The following is a 14,134-nucleotide window of genomic DNA, read 5'->3' as shown; positions in this document are numbered from 1 at the left end:
CACACAGGAACCACTAGGAAATAGGGCAAACCACTTTCAAACTGCCTAATGAGGCTGCAAGGGATATAGTGAGAACAATCGGATGATCCCAACAACAACGTGACCATATACGGTCCAGAAGATACAAGACGGAGGCAACACCAATTTACTTTGCATGTGCACCTGGAATATAAACACCTTTGAAACAAAACTAAGCGACCTGGATTTACACAAGTACTTGAGGTCTTTCCACATCATCCTCCTGCAGGAGACCTGGTGGGCTGACCCTATTCATATTAAAGGCTATATTAACTTCTCAACCCCAGCTGTGAAATGGGAAAAACATGGACACCTCTCGGGCGGCATGGCAAACTACATTTGATAGCTAGCATAGCCTCCGCAACAGCCTTGGGCATTAAATCCTCATGAATGAGTGCAATGAAATGCACCTTATAAATTAAAAATGCAGCAGTTGACATCTTTACCAGCATCTATGTTCATCCCAAAGACTGCGGGAAAATAGTGCAATAACTAATAAGGCTAGCAGAAGAGGAAGACTCCACGCATTTTGTAAAATATGAAGACTTCAGCTTACACCTACATCGACCGGGGACAATATGGCGCAAGTTAGTCAGCTGGAAAATACCACAAAGCCTGCTGATCATGCTCCATTGTTACACATGAGTGTGGGTCAAGATAGGTGCAGGAACGCACCTCTCCAGGAAAATTCCAACCGCCTGCGGCCTAAAATAGGGGTGCATCCTGGCACCGACTTCATTAAATCTCTTTTTGGCTCACCTGATGGAGCAACTACATTCCTGTAATTCCCATGCTCCCAAATTAGGCGACAAGGTGATATGCAGCTTTCTCTACGCCGACGATGTGGTATTGGTCAGCCACACCCGGGTGGGGTTGCAATGGCTGCTAGACAACACAAAGGCCTACACCCTGACGATCAACTTTGGCAAAACAAAAACCATGGTACACAATTATAAGAAAACACAAACACAGGCATGTTTTTGGGGTGAAACCAAGGTTGAAAGCACAGACGAGTACAAATACCTCTGTGTCATCATTGACAAGAAAGGCACTTTTACGGCCCTGAAGGAGGCTATACAAAGGAAAGGGCTGGAGTTGGCTGTAACACTTAAGTCTAAAGAAAAAACTGTCCAGGCCTTCCTTGATACCCCTTCTCGAAGTAGTGCGAGAAACTCCTGCCGATCACCTATGGGAGTTAATCTCTAAGAGACCGGGTATCGAGTACAATAGACACGTTAATAGTTCGTGCTTATAGAATTATTTTTTGACCGCCACGTTGCACTTCAATGGCACAGATTAGCTTGGAATTCCGTCTGATGACCAGGAGTGGCGGTCTGATGACCAGGAGTGGTGTAGCAGGCGCGATACATATTTAAAATGTTGTAACAAGATTTGTAAAGCAGAACCAACCACATTTTATGGAAAGAGTAACAGGACCGCGACACGACGCCGGCGAGAGCTTACTTGCAAGATTCACTTGACCTCATTGGCCTTGCAGACCACGCTGTCAAACAAAGCGCATGGATTGATGACACTCACAAAACTTTTGCTCCCCAAAAATACTTTACCACTCGGTACCCAGCCACCATTAAGTTGCAGTTTTCAAGATATCAGCTGGGGATATTACCTCTAAAGGACCACCTGCCACCTTGATTACATGGACGTCTTCCCGATGCCCTGTGTTTGTGTGGGTCCGGGAAGGAGGACCTCCTACATCGAGTCTGCTCCGATAAAGCAGTACAGGGTGAAAGGAGCCAGCTACTGACCAGGGCTTTCAACAAAAGGGCAATTCGCTAAAGAAGCCAGGCGGAGCTGGCCTGCTTTGACCAAAGGGAAATCCAGCTGAACTGTTGTTTCGTTAAATTCTTGCTGAAGGCTGGGAAAAGATTGCTTCACAGCCCAACCCCTTCAGGTTTGCTGAGTCAACTTACCACTTAGCAACAACGGACAAACTACTTTTCCCTCGTAAAACCAATCTAATATAACTCAGGCTGCACATTCTGTATTTATACTTTTTAATGTATTTAATTAGGAACTAGTGCAGCCTACTAATTGGGCGATATTGAGACGGAAGTGGGACACGTATTTTTAAAAGTCTTCTTTATTAACAAATTGTTATTCTTAATACGTATCTCAACACTAAATTTTAAATCATGGATTTTAAATGTTTTATGTTGCAATACGGCATTTACAAACACCCTGAGTATCTTAGTCTAAACTGATTTTAATGAACATAATGCACCATGAATTTTAATTTGGTATTGTATTGCAATGATTGTAAGTAACTATGCAATTATTCAATAAACTTAAACTAATTGTTTCAAACTGAAATGCAACAAAACTGAAACTCCAATCTTTGGCAAATCTTCTATGAGTACTTGAAATTGGGTCTCATGCTGGTAGCCAATAAATCAGCTGGAAGCCCCGGTTTTATTGTGGAACACCATATTCTCTTCTCCAAACAAATTAATCAAGTTTATTTTATCTGCTTCTCTCTGCTCATGATGTCTAGAAAGCGTATTTCTTTGCCTCGATTCAAAGAGCTCATGGCTTAATTATGTCAATCCCTGTACCTCAGCGTCACTGATTATCTGATCTACCGCCTTGCGGTGGATCCGAATGCCAAAGCCAGGCTGACACTCCGTCTTCCTCCCAAGCACTTGCTCCCAGACAGGAAATGCTCCATCTTTAAATCGGTATGTGTGATCCACAGAGGTTTCAATAAGAAAGGACCTCGCTCTCTCTGTAGAAGTCAGATTTCATCTCTACCATCCTTCCCAGAGTTTAAGCTCAGCCCCTTCTGGACAATTATGTGTTTAACCTGATAAACGAGGTTGCCTTGACAGAAGTTCATTTTAGCCAGCGCACATGCGCTGCACTGCAAGATATTTAGTAAGGGCTTTTAAATTCCAAACACACGCTTGTGCGTGTGTTTTTTTTTTATCACTTGCTGTTGGGCTTTGCGTGCTGTCTTTCTAAGAAAGACAGCACGCAATTGGCCCAAGGCAGATGCATGTCCCGCCTTCTGTGTTCTGTGGCCTAGGTTGCTCGGGAGCGGGCAGTAGCGCCATCTGGTTTCAATTTTTGCGCCCCCATCTCGCGGTCGCGTTAATTGAAAACAGATGACTGGCTGTTTAAATTCCTTTTAGCGCGCGCGCACCACTCCCGGGCGTGTTTTTTTACAGATCAAGCACTGCTGGAGGCATGGAAATGTCACAAATACGGGAACCGCAAACGAAGAAACGTCACACAAACGCTTGGAGAAACTTTCACTTCCTGAGGCCCAACTACAGGTGGAGGACGTGAAAGCATTCACATAAGAGATATAGGCTGGTCACATGTGGGAGGCAGCAGTCATTCTTGCAGCAGGTGCAGTGGCACTAGGGGCCAAGGGACCAACTCCATTCCAACTAACACTGTCTCCTGCTAACCAGCCAGAGGCATTTAATTGCACTCACGCCAGGTCAAAACTCTGGTGTATTGCTAACAGAACATTGGTATTGTGTATAGCACACATTCACCTCCACGGAGCCTCGTGGCGCTATGCACAGATGATGTTTATTGTTGCCAAACTTTATGGAACTGGTTTTTCAACATCGGGGAGAAAGAAATGCCGAACGGATCCAGTGGGATTCGAACCTGTGACCGCCTGTCAAACACAAAATCTCCGATGGAGGAGGTGTATTATGCCGTTAATCCACCAGACTGGACCACAAAGTACACACGGGTAAGATCTCGGGAGTTAAATAAACATCTTCATGTAAGCAGGACTGGTAAGGGACCTCAAAGTGTCTGCAATCAGCAGGACCTGCTTGTTGCGCCTGCGCAGTCAGACCCCTGGCGCAGACCTGCCGGGCGGCCGCGGTTATTTCCAGCAGGCCTCGGCCTCTCCCAGCTGACGCATCCCGGCCTGCCCTGAACCGTATTAAAGATTCCTGGTGAGGCCAGCCGGCTCCTATTTATACCGCGGCCGAAATAAACTCCAGCGGCACATGCTGAGCCCCTACCAGGGCTTCAGGCCGCGGAGAGCGCTGCCCTGGCAGACCTTCACAACCCCAGCCCTGCCGGGACAACTGAGAGGAACCAGGTTGAATGGTGGGAAATTGGGAGTAATTACTAAAAATGGGTGTAGTTGAGGGCAATTTAAGGATGGGTTTAGGAGGAAAAGTCCAATACAAAACACACACCTCTGAAAACCCACAGAAGAATTTAGAACAGTGAATAAGGGCTTCGGCTACTCAAAACTAATGTATGTATCATAGTTTTAAAGTAATATTCAGGTTATTAGATTCATATTAGGTAAAAAGTAAATATCTTCTATTTTAGTGAACCTGCCTTTGCCACAAATGTCTACATTATGTCAACGATGTCTGAATAGCCCGAAGGATTATAATTAAGGCTCCGTGTTTTCCGTTTTTACTGATTTTTACAAATAAATACAGACAGAAACCCATTTATTTTCTTGTCTGTTTTTATTTTTAAATGTGGATAAAAACAGAAACTGGGTGCTTTTTGAGTGATTCTAAATACACTTTGCCATGACTGCCAAGCCAATAACTGTGTAGATTGATAGGTAAGGGGTTAAAAAAAAAGGAGTTTTAATAAAGAGGCTTAAACAGCAGTTGATATGCACAAGTCTGATACTGAAATGTGCATATTTTCATATAAGTGCATTGATTTATCTTCTGTGGGTATTAATATCACTGAAACCAGGCAGGCATTCAAGCACGATTGCATATTTATTGGTTAAATAAATGTGGAAATATACCAGTTTCAGCTTTATTTTTCTCACATAACTCATAATAAATATGGATAAATATAGACGGAAATGTCCAAAAAGTAAATACCATAAATCCGGGAGCCCTAATTATAATAATAAATTAGAATAAGAGAATAAAATATATGTGAAATAGCCCACGAACTATAGCATGTATTCTCAAATATAACCACACGATGTCACTGTTGCATGTTGTTCGGTTCAAAAAGTAAAACGCGACTGTTTAGTGTGGCAGCGCATATGCCACAGAGCACTAAGTACAGGTAAAATACAGAAGCTAAAAAGGCTTGAATTTGAAACCATTATCGGAGTTAACATCGCTCTTCTCAAGCACAGTTTTATTGCGCGATTCATGGGCTTTCGAACTGCGTTCTTCCATCATCGATATCAATCCTGCTTCCTGGAAACAGTTCTTGCATCCACTCCTTTCTCCACTACGGCAGTCGTCATTCGCCTTACGCCTGAAAATGCAGCTCATCATGGCAAGATGCTTCTATCTGGTGTGACGAAACGACTGTGATAACATATTTTCTTGTGCAGTTGGAACATATACATCTAGACTTCAATTATCTAACAACAGATAATTAGTGAAACTGCACCTTTCGCGTCCTTATCTCTTACCACTTATGTGACCAACAACTCCATCGGTACGACGGCGTTAATTACCATTTCCCAAAAAAAAAAAAAACAATGGCGAAACCAAGAAGTCTGGCGTTGACTACGACTTTTGGTTTTGCCAATGCTTGATTTACCTATAGTTTTTGTAAAATGTTATTGTTGGAAAATGTGCCTGGTCCTCATCAATCTTAAATAACATTAGCTACAAGCAAATATTTTTGGTCTAAAAAACACATGGTGGCATTGTAGTCTGTGCCACTGAAGGGAACTTCTTTGAGTGTGGATGTGCTCCTCCCGACAGGGACCAATACTGTCACTCAAAGTGAAGTAGGCCAATCGCTGAAGTGGGCTGACCACTGCACCAAGTCGCAGTGGGAGGAAGAAAACTGTAAATAACGCACTAAACCAGTTGTATGGAGAGGGCTGGCAAAAGGCCTTATGTAAATTTACCACACGTACAATTTAAGTAATATCAAAAGGCCTCGTCTAATGCCCGACCTCAAAAGAGGACATGACATAACCAAGTCGTTGATCCGTGCGGCCAGAAGCAGTGATTATAGGGAGCAGGGGGGCTTCCTCCCCCGCAGTACATCAATGTAATCTGGGTCGGGTCGGACAGCGGGGGGCGGGCCGAGGCGCTTCGGTCATTCTGCCGGTTCCAGTCCGTCCCTCGCTGTGCCTCCAGCAGGGGAGACCTCAGCTTCACAGACGTAATTAAGAACCAGTGAAACCAGTGGTGCAACAAGGGTGTCAGGGGCCCAAGGGCACGTGTCTGGAGGGCAGAGGGCCCTGCAAATCCAGTGCTACTGCCCCTGGACGGTGCACTTTCGGAGATGGGACAAGTGGCGTTTTAGTAGCAGCCTGTACCTAATTTTATTTACCATTCGCTTCCCTCAAACTACCCCGTGTAACATAACATAACGTGTTTGGAAGGATGAAATGCAGAGTGGACCTGCTGAGCTTTCAACCTATGACCATGAGGTCAGACAGAGGTGCCTGGAGTTGGATGCAGCAGTCAGCAGAGCTCTCGATCCAAACCGCGGCGTAGCATGTGGGGAGGATATGCAAAAAACAACAATCCAACAGCACTCTATTTGTGGGCCTACGTTGTGATGCACCAGCCACCATTTTGTCTTTTATTCTTCACCGTTCTGATGGCCATATTAAAACAGTAAAGTAAACATAAAATTAAAAATAAGTTATAAGGAAGTGTGAGTGGAAACAAGCATTGGCAAAGCTTGTAGGTCTACACTCGACCTATTGTCTTGGCCACTGCTTGTTTTTCTTTCTCAGTTGTTATGTCTACAAATTCACTAAATGTGACCATGCGTGTAGCAGACAATGCAGGCTAAATATTCTGACGCTTGTCAGGTGGAGCACAGCTGGATACTGGTAGCTTGACTCTGTGTCCAATGGGATGAATGAGATGCAGACTAAATGCTGTAACACTAACCTTGTCCTGGTCTAGACCTAACTGTCTCCACCAGAGCACCAATGAACACTGCGCAGGGGGTGATGGTGCACTCTGCTGCGGGTGAGGATGGACTGTTCTGAGGGTGGAAGTGCACAGTGCTATGTGTAGTTGTGCACTATGCCGTTGGTGAGTGTGCGCTACACAATCCGTAATTTTACGCTATGCTGCACATAGTAGTGCACCGTTTTGCACATCCCTGGTATGATGATCAAGGAGTACCGGTGGCATTTTCCAAATTGTTGTATGTGCTCTTTTTTTGTTGCCAATTTCATTTTTTTTTTTTTTTTTTTTTTTTTAGGTTTGAAGTCTAATAAAGGCCGAGGTGAGCCAGGTGTGTTAGATCAACTCGTCTTAACCAACAGAAGGTGAAGTAGTCCCCTTAATTTTTCCAAAACTTTTTGCCTTGGGTTGTAAAATGTTTAGAAACATAATCAAAAAAACACTTTTACTTTCTCTAAAAGAAAGACTGGATAGATTCTAATAGTATCGATGCCCCTGAAGCTGTGTTCAAGGATTTCAATTTACTATATACATGCCTAGAGGCAATCACATACAAAGCACGGTGAATAAACACCACAGAATAAAAATATACTAAATAAATGCGCTGATAAAATAGTGGGGTATAACTTTCTCCACAGATGTGTCCCTAAAATTGATCTTTAGGCCTTGATTTTTGTCCTGAATTGTTACCCTTTGTGTAGAATTTTGACAGTCCTGCCCCGAATTTGCCTCCATGCCAGGTGGTCACCCTACTAAGCACTTGATATGTGCCCCCTAATGCATGTACTCTTACAGTGAGTAATTGGGCACACTTAGCAACCTCTGCACCCACTTACATCCCACTGCATGAACACTGGTTTAACCCGTTAAGCGATGCAGCACGCTAGCCTCCTCTCAGCCTCGTGTACAAACTCGCCATAGACTGCTGTGCTGGCCTCACCTTGATGGTTCTTGAGAGGCCAGTCAATCCCACAAATCTGTTCTCTCATGAAGCTGGAGATTATCACCTGTTCCTTTTCTGTCAGGCCACCCTGTGTCACATATCCTTGCACTCATGCATCCATCCATCCACCCTTTGACTCATTGTTGCATTCACCCACTCACCAACCATCCACAGTGAAACACAGAAATTCGGCTTGCATTTGCAAGATGAATTAAAATAATAAAAGTAGAACAAAATGGAAACTGCAACCTACAATTGGGTGGGGGGGCATATGCTTACAGTTAAGAGTTTAACATAGCACTGGGCAGCCATCTTGCAAAAGTGCCTAGTATGTACATGCATGGTGCATTAATAACCCATCCCTTATTGCACATTGGCTTTAAGAAATGCTCTTCACAATAAATATGCCTTTTTCGTGGATTATCAACGATTATGACAGTACACAGTCCAGTTCCAGGGAAAAGTTTCAGCGCTCTGTCCATCATCTCCTTGTGTTTGCGTTGTACGCCCTAAGATGGCCGGGTATGCCCAGATGTAGGTCCCTTGCTCACTTCGCCACTGGATTCAAGCTAGCCTGGCTGATGAGGGCTGTTAGTCAGAAACCGGTCCCAGGATGCTTGTTTCTGGTACAGAGAAGACATGGCTTAGCAGTTTGTGCTGGAATGTTCCCATGAGGCACAGGGTCAAGACTGATTTGTATATAGCTGTGTCTAAACTGGGGTGGCGAAGTGAGCTAAAGAACGATGATAGATTCAACCCAGATCTGTGACTGGGGGTGAGTGTCTGAAAAGTTTCAGTGCTCCGTCTATCATCTTCTTGTGTTTAGCTTGGTAGTCCAAACCTCTTTAGCAAAAGCTGCATTCCCTTCTGCTCCCCCAGATAGGGAATCCAAGAAGCTGGACCATCTTGGGAAGAAGATGTTCTCTTCCTCCAGCTTGTTGTTTTGGTTGGTGAATCCCGCATGCCTCTTGGGTCGATACGCCCATACTATCTGGGATACAGTCCCGCAGGTTCTGCCTCAGTGCCCGAAGTAGGGGCAGACCGTTCTCTCTCAAGCAGGTGCAGACAGGAGGGACGCAGCCAAATTCACCATACGATGTCGACTGGATACCACTGACTCACTGGGCAGATAGCTGTTAGACGCTATGCCTGGTTGAGGACTTCTGGCTTCTCGGGGGATGTCCAGTCTTCCTTGATGGACATGCCCTTTGATGACACTCGCCTTTTTTGCGTCAAGGCAGACTCGGCGCTTGAGCGCCTCAAGGATTTTCGAGCTACGGCCAGATACTTGGGCCTCACAGCTACCTCACGCCCACCTCAGTATACCTTTTGCCCCTTTCGTGGCTACGGAAAGGGTGCCTAGCCACTCGCGGCCCAGCCACAGAGTCACGCAAGCTGTCCAGCCTCTGCGTGGCCGCGGATGTGGGACCCAGCGTCCTCGTGGGTCAGGGAGCCAGCGGGCAGGCCAGTCCACCCTTTCCCTCCCTGCTGCAGCACCCAAACGTTCCTAGTCTGACGTTTCAGGCACATCAACAGCCAGTTGGAGGCAGGATCCGCCATCACCTCCTCCACTGGCAATCCTTCATGTCAACCAGGTGGGGTCGGTAACTAGTCCTAAGGGGCTACTCCCTCTCCTTCAAGACTACTCACGCCATGCCACTGATCACATGATGGACGATAATTTGGCACTTCTCCGCCGGGAAGTATCGTCTCTCTTGGTCAAGGGAGCTATAGAGAGGGTTCCTGTGCCAGAAGTAGGTTGTGGTTGTTATTCCAGCTACTTTCTGGTACCCAAGAAAGACAAAGGCCTGCGTCCTATCTTAGACCTCCGGGCCCTCAACTTCTTCCTCCGAATGGAGAAGTTCAAAATGCTCACCCTAGCCCAAATTCTGTCTGCACTCAACCCAGGAGACTGGCTTGTGGCATTGGACTTGCAGGATGCTTATTTTCATATCCTCATCCTGCTGGCCCACAAACTTTACCTTCAGTTTACGGTGGGCCACAAGCACATTCAGTTTACCGTGCTCCCTTTTGGCCTCACCAGTGCCCCTCTGGTATTCACAAAGGTGATGGCGGTGGACGCAGCTCATATGTGCAAATCAGGGGTACCAAACTACGGCGGACATCCTGCATTCACTAGGGTTCACTATCAACGTGCCAAAAAGTCACACCTGACTCCCTCTCAGTTGCTCCCTTTTGTCGGGGCAGTTCTGGAGACAGTATTTCAGGCCTATCCTCCGAGCAGCGAGTCCAGGATATTAAGGCTATGATACCTATATTTCAGCCTCTAGCCCGTATCTCGGTGAGAAAGACTCTGAGGTTTCTGGTGGATCATGCCAGATGGCATATGCGGGCTCTGCTGTGCGACCTAAAGTTCCAGTAGGCGCAGTATCGGGGGAATCTTTCTGATTACGTCCAGATCATGGAGGGAACTGCGCACCAACTGCAGTCGTGGCTAACAAACCAATATTGGGTCAGAGGCAGATCCCTCTCCCTTCCCCAACCAGATCTAACAGTGGTGATGGTTGCATATCTTCTGGGATGGGGTGGCCACCTGGGAGAGGCGGAGACTAGACGTGCCTGGTGTCTGGTGGAGCCCGGCCTCCATATCAACCTTTTGGAGCTCCGGGCGATCAGACTGGCACTGAAAGCATTCATTCCCACTCTCAGGCAGAAAATGGTGCAGGTGTTCACTGACAACACCACTGCCATCTGGTACTACAACAAACAGGGTGGGGTAGTGGACCCTTCGTCAAGAGGTTCTCCTCCTCTAGACATGGATGAAACATCAGGACATAATCATGATGGTTCAACAGCTGGTGTGCTCCGTGAAGCCCAGGATGGACTAACTCAGCCGGCGGTACCTCATCTATCAGAAATGGCATCTCCATCCGGAGGTGGCGCAAGGTCTCTTTCAGCGGTGGGAAAAGCCTTGGTTAGATCAGTTTGCCTCCAAAGAGAACATGCTTTGTCAGCAGTTTTGCATGTTGGAGTTTCCAAGGCGGCCCTCGCTCGGCGACGCTTTTCGTCGCGAGCGGAGCTTTGGCCTCCTGTACGCCTTTCTGCCTATACCACTTCTGCCCAGAGTGCTCAAGAAGATCAAGCACGACTGGGCTCAAGTCATTCTTGTAGCTCTGGACTGGGCACGAAGAGTCTGGTACCCTGAACTTCTGAGCATGGCCATTGATCCTCCAATCAGACTGCCCCTTCGGGAGGATCTTCTGTCGCAGCAGCATGGGATGGCTCTTCACCCAAACTTGTCCAGTCTCCACCTCCTTACGTGGAGATTGAGCGGTGGCAGTTGGCAGCTTTCGACCTTCCGCCCGAAGTCTGTGATGTTATCTTGGCAGCCAGGTGTCCCTCCACTAATACGGTAAACGCCTGTAGAAGGAACATATTTGTGGCATGGTGAACAGCAAAGAATGTTGACCCTCTCTCTGCTCCTCTATCTGAGGTCCTTCTGTATATTTTTTCCTTGGCCCAGCAGAGATCTGCTTTGGGCACTCTTAAAGGATACCTTGCAGCCATCTCTGCTTTTCTTCAGCTGCCAGATCAGTCTTCTTTATTCAAATCTCCTATCGTTAACAGGTTCTTTAACAGCCTTACTCATCTGTTCCCTCCATCTCCTTTCGTAATGCCCCACTGGGACTAAAATCTGGTTCTAACTTTACTTATATGTGCTCCCTTCGAGCCTCTTTATAACTGTCCTCTCAGATTGCTTACTCTCAAAACTGCCTTCCTTGTTGCCATTACCTCTGCTCGCAGGTTGAGCGAGCTGCAGGCTTTATCTTCTAAGCCCCCTATTCCGTCTATCTGGATAAAGTGGTGCTTTCGACCAAACTTTCATTCCTCCCCTAGGTCGTCACGCCTTTTCATGTGGGACAATCTATCACTCTGCCCACTTTTTATCCACCCCCACATCCCTCAAAGGAGAATGAGACTCCGTCTGGACCCAAAACGTGCACTGTCTTTTTATCTTGATCGCACAAAAGACTTCCAGGTGGATGATCAACTCTTCGTTGGCTATGTGGGTGTCAAGAAAGGTTGGGCTGTTCCAAAACAGGACATCTTGTGATGGGTTGTCCTTTGCATCAAAATATGCCATGCTTTGGCGACGAAGGACCCTCCTGTGAGGTTGCGTGCTCATTCCACCAGAGCAACGGCAGCAACCACTGCATTAGCGGGTGGAGTCCCAGTCCTTGACATCTGTCAGGCAGCAACGTGGGTATCCTTGCACATGTTTACTAGACAGCCAAGTCGGGAGGGATGGGCACTTTACCCGTTCGGTCCTCCAGGACTTTCTGGTATGATCTTGGTTCGCAGACCCTCCTCCGGGGCTGGTATTGCTGGGATATCTGTCCTAAGGTAAAGAATCTTCAACTAACTGTCTCTATCAGATGAACAAGTTATTTACCTTCGGTAACGATGTATCTGGTAGAGACATATGTTAGTTGTAGATTCTTTACCACCCCACCCATCCTCCACGCTCTGCCAACTGATTTCTAGAGATAGGGAATCCCCTAAAGGGCCCTAGTTTTGACGCACCAGTGATCAGTGTCTTTCATGGCTCTGCGCTTCTGGCGTGGAAAGTTGTGTTAAGAACTGACGTCAACATGCATGGGTGGCGTCTATGTAGGTCCTGCGAAGTCATCCTGGCACACACGACGCAGACAACTGGCACTGAGCTGACGGACGCCATCTAACGATGCCCAGGGGTACTGCTGAAGAAAAACTCTCCGGATCCAGACTGATGCCGGGGGGAAATTCTAAGGTAAGGAATCTACAACTAACATATGTCTCTACTAGATACATAGTTACTGAAGGTAAGTAACTTGTTCCACAACCCCATTTAAAAGGAGCCTCACTAGGATTCTCACAGCGCAGAAAAGCTACTGAGAATGATAGCACTGAGGGTGGGACATCTGAGGGGGGACGTGGGAAAGCTAGCAAAGCCAAAATGTCACGTAAGTCGGCCGCAAAAAACTGTGTTTTGGATCGCATAAATGCCTTATTGGTAGACTGTCATGACATCCTAGCCTCGCCATCTAGCCCTCCCACTACCCCACTCTCACCAGCTAATGAGCACTCCACCTCAGATTTAGCATCCTCGATTGGCATGAAATCTATTTACGCTAAGAAAGTTAAGCGAATTCTGTACATTTTTACCGGGCGCACTACACGAAACACTGTCTAAAACTTCTAGGCCTACTACTAATATGCAATATGGCCTTGAGGAGCACAATAGGGAAATTGGGGCCTTCCCCCTGCCACTGAAGGGGTTGATATTAGTGTAGTAAATGATAGGATTGACAGCACCACCACCACTTTTATTCCTCTATCTAATCGATTTTTGCCACTTCAAGATCAGCCCGAGCAAATGCTGGGAAGGCAGGTAGAGGCTTTGAGAGCTACCTCCCCCGCCACCCCTCAGCCCAGATGAAGCATGAACGATTACTTACAAATGAGGCATCTGAGGGGAGGGGGGCGGTTTCCCAAGCACATCATCTAACCGAAGAGAGCAGGATTATTGCTGAACTCAGGGATGAAGTTAGTTCACTAAAATTAATGATCCTAGTGCTTTCAAATCAAGTGAAGTTCTATGTGAGTAAGGAGCAATCTAGAGTTTATACAGCTGAACTGCCTACTAGCTCTCTACCAAGCCATGTTCCAGCAATAGACCAGAGCATAACCACTAAGCCCATAAGTAATATAGTCCCCCTAATGTCTATTCCAATTAGTCGTCCAATAGAAAATGGTAATACAAAATTCACCAGAGCTAAGCAGGATGAGATCCAATGCCATCACACTTCAAGGCAGACTCCGGATCAACGTCCCACTAAGAGTTTTTCATGATTAATGTGCCTAAAGTCCAACAGAAAGGCAAACAAGAGGACCATCATTCATTGCTTAACAAATCTATCCATTGGATTAGGAAAATAAGGGGGTGCACGTCAATAATCAGAGACAACATCCTCTGGGCTAAAAGATTGACCCACAGTGCTTCCCTCACGGACTCCATCGAACTTCACTTACGAGATGAGGGCTTAGTTCAGAATCTTATAGCCCTGGAGGCAAGAACTCGTCCTCCCGTAACTACCAAAATTCAGTTGAAATATAACCCTTTTATTCGATCACAGTTGCAAGAACATAGAAGGGTTGGCACCCTGATGGGGGCCGATTCATCTTTATGCCTTAATGATTGACTGACGAGCCCTAACATCACACTCCATAAGACCTTCTGCTTTCTTGAAAAGGCTAATCATCTTGCGTCGGAGGTACCGATGATGGGAGAACTACCAACAAC

General features: G+C 46.4%; 1 protein-coding gene and 1 long non-coding RNA gene across 9 annotated transcripts in view; one reads left to right on the top strand and one right to left on the bottom strand.

Annotated features, from left to right (window-relative positions):
• Positions 1 to 14,134, bottom strand: part of SMOC1 (SPARC related modular calcium binding 1) — a 798,046-nt gene that overhangs the window by 325,584 nt on the left and 458,328 nt on the right. The window lies entirely within an intron of this gene.
• The window catches only part of LOC146799561 (uncharacterized), a 51,533-nt gene that overhangs the window by 32,163 nt on the left and 5,236 nt on the right, over positions 1 to 14,134 (top strand). The window contains exon 3 of the long non-coding RNA XR_014968941.1: positions 7,186 to 7,252. This is a non-coding gene — a long non-coding RNA (uncharacterized LOC146799561). The remainder of the gene's footprint in view (positions 1 to 7,185; positions 7,253 to 14,134) is intronic.

The sequence above is a fragment of the Triturus cristatus genome, chromosome 9 (genome assembly GCF_964204655.1).
Source record: "Triturus cristatus chromosome 9, aTriCri1.1, whole genome shotgun sequence".
Taxonomy (NCBI): domain Eukaryota; kingdom Metazoa; phylum Chordata; class Amphibia; order Caudata; family Salamandridae; genus Triturus; species Triturus cristatus.
This window is presented reverse-complemented; position numbering and strand designations above follow the sequence as displayed.